This window comes from Salvelinus alpinus, chromosome 12 (assembly GCF_045679555.1).
Source record: "Salvelinus alpinus chromosome 12, SLU_Salpinus.1, whole genome shotgun sequence".
In the NCBI taxonomy this organism is placed as follows: domain Eukaryota; kingdom Metazoa; phylum Chordata; class Actinopteri; order Salmoniformes; family Salmonidae; genus Salvelinus; species Salvelinus alpinus.
The window spans coordinates 48,148,531-48,151,030 of NC_092097.1; the positions used below are offsets into that span (position 1 = coordinate 48,148,531).

General features: G+C 51.9%; 1 protein-coding gene across 3 annotated transcripts in view; it reads left to right on the forward strand.

Moving 5' to 3' along the window:
* Window positions 1–2,500, forward strand: part of LOC139536283 (protein CBFA2T2-like) — a 116,872-nt gene that overhangs the window by 16,656 nt on the left and 97,716 nt on the right. The window contains exon 1 of one of the 3 annotated variants that reach the window (XM_071336686.1): window positions 2,292–2,500. This exon is cut by the window's right edge and continues 503 nt beyond it. The exons of the other annotated variants lie outside the window; for them this stretch is intronic. The gene's annotated coding sequence lies outside the window, so the exon portion shown is untranslated. Of the gene's footprint in view, window positions 1–2,291 lie in introns of those variants that run through there. 3 annotated transcript variants of the gene reach the window in all.

The following is a 2,500-nucleotide window of genomic DNA, read 5'->3' on the forward strand; positions in this document are numbered from 1 at the left end:
CTCCCCTCACATGTCCACACACTGCATTCAACTCCCCTCACATGTCCACACACTGCATTCAACTCCCCTCACATGTCCACACACTGCATTCAACTCCCCTCACATGTCCACACACTGCATTCAACTCCCCTCACATGTCCACACACTGCATTCAACTCCCCTCACATGTCCACACACTGCATTCAACTCCCCTCACATGTCCACACACTGCATTCAACTCCCCTCACATGTCCACACACTGCATTCAACTCCCCTCACATGTCCACACACTGCATTCAACTCCCCTCACATGTCCACACACTGCATTCAACTCCCCTCACATGTCCACACACTGCATTCAACTCCCCTCACATGTCCACACACTGCATTCAACTCCCCTCACATGTCCACACACTGCATTCAACTCCCCTCACATGTCCACACACTGCATTCAACTCCCCTCACATGTCCACACACTGCATTCAACTCCCCTCACATGTCCACACACTGCATTCAACTCCCCTCACATGTCCACACACTGCATTCAACTCCCCTCACATGTCCACACACTGCATTCAACTCCCCTCACATGTCCACACACTGCATTCAACTCCCCTCACATGTCCACACACTGCATTCAACTCCCCTCACATGTCCACACACTGCATTCAACTCCCCTCACATGTCCACACACTGCATTCAACTCCCCTCACATGTCCACACACTGCATTCAACTCCCCTCACATGTCCACACACTGCATTCAACTCCCCTCACATGTCCACACACTGCATTCAACTCCCCTCACATGTCCACACACTGCATTCAACTCCCCTCACATGTCCACACACTGCATTCAACTCCCCTCACATGTCCACACACTGCATTCAACTCCCCTCACATGTCCACACACTGCATTCAACTCCCCTCACATGTCCACACACTGCATTCAACTCCCCTCACATGTCCACACACTGCATTCAACTCCCCTCACATGTCCACACACTGCATTCAACTCCCCTCACATGTCCACACACTGCATTCAACTCCCCTCACATGTCCACACACTGCATTCAACTCCCCTCACATGTCCACACACTGCATTCAACTCCCCTCACATGTCCACACACTGCATTCAACTCCCCTCACATGTCCACACACTGCATTCAACTCCCCTCACATGTCCACACACTGCATTCAACTCCCCTCACATGTCCACACACTGCATTCAACTCCCCTCACATGTCCACACACTGCATTCAACTCCCCTCACATGTCCACACACTGCATTCAACTCCCCTCACATGTCCACACACTGCATTCAACTCCCCTCACATGTCCACACACTGCATTCAACTCCCCTCACATGTCCACACACTGCATTCAACTCCCCTCACATGTCCACACACTGCATTCAACTCCCCTCACATGTCCACACACTGCATTCAACTCCCCTCACATGTCCACACACTGCATTCAACTCCCCTCACATGTCCACACACTGCATTCAACTCCCCTCACATGTCCACACACTGCATTCAACTCCCCTCACATGTCCACACACTGCATTCAACTCCCCTCACATGTCCACACACTGCATTCAACTCCCCTCACATGTCCACACACTGCATTCAACTCCCCTCACATGTCCACACACTGCATTCAACTCCCCTCACATGTCCACACACTGCATTCAACTCCCCTCACATGTCCACACACTGCATTCAACTCCCCTCACATGTCCACACACTGCATTCAACTCCCCTCACATGTCCACACACTGCATTCAACTCCCCTCACATGTCCACACACTGCATTCAACTCCCCTCACATGTCCACACACTGCATTCAACTCCCCTCACATGTCCACACACTGCATTCAACTGCCCTCACATGTCCACACACTGCATTCAACTCCGCTCACATGTCCACACACTGCATTCAACTCCCCTCACATGTCCACACACTGCATTCAACTCCCCTCACATGTCCACACACTGCATTCAATGGTCTACCAGACTGCATTAAGTTGGTAAAAGAAAAAGGACCATGGAGGAGGTATAAGACATTGTTTGAGCCCCACTCTTGAAGGGGTTTAAAAGGAAAGTAATGCCCCCCCCCCCCCCCCCCAAAGGAAAGTAATACCCCCCCCCCCCCCCCCCCCAACAGGAAAGTAATACCCCCCCCCCCCCAAAGGAAAGTAATACCCCCCCCCCACCCAAAGGAAAGTAATACCCCCTCCCCCCCCAAAGGAAAGTAATGCCCCCCGCCTTCTTGGGTCTGTTTAGTCTGTAGGTGCCAGGACAATTAGTTATGTTTATTACGAGGCCTGTTGGTAAATACACTAAATAGATTAGTGGCTGACCTCCACCGAGGGGGGGGCGTGGCCTCATCAGTGACATCAGCACAGCAACCTGCCCCTGGAAACAGAGAAGAGAGTCTGTGGGAAAAGGGGGGAGGAGTCAGAGAAAGAGAGGGAGAGGGGTAGAGAGAGAACACACAGTGTGTGTGTGTCAGAGAGAG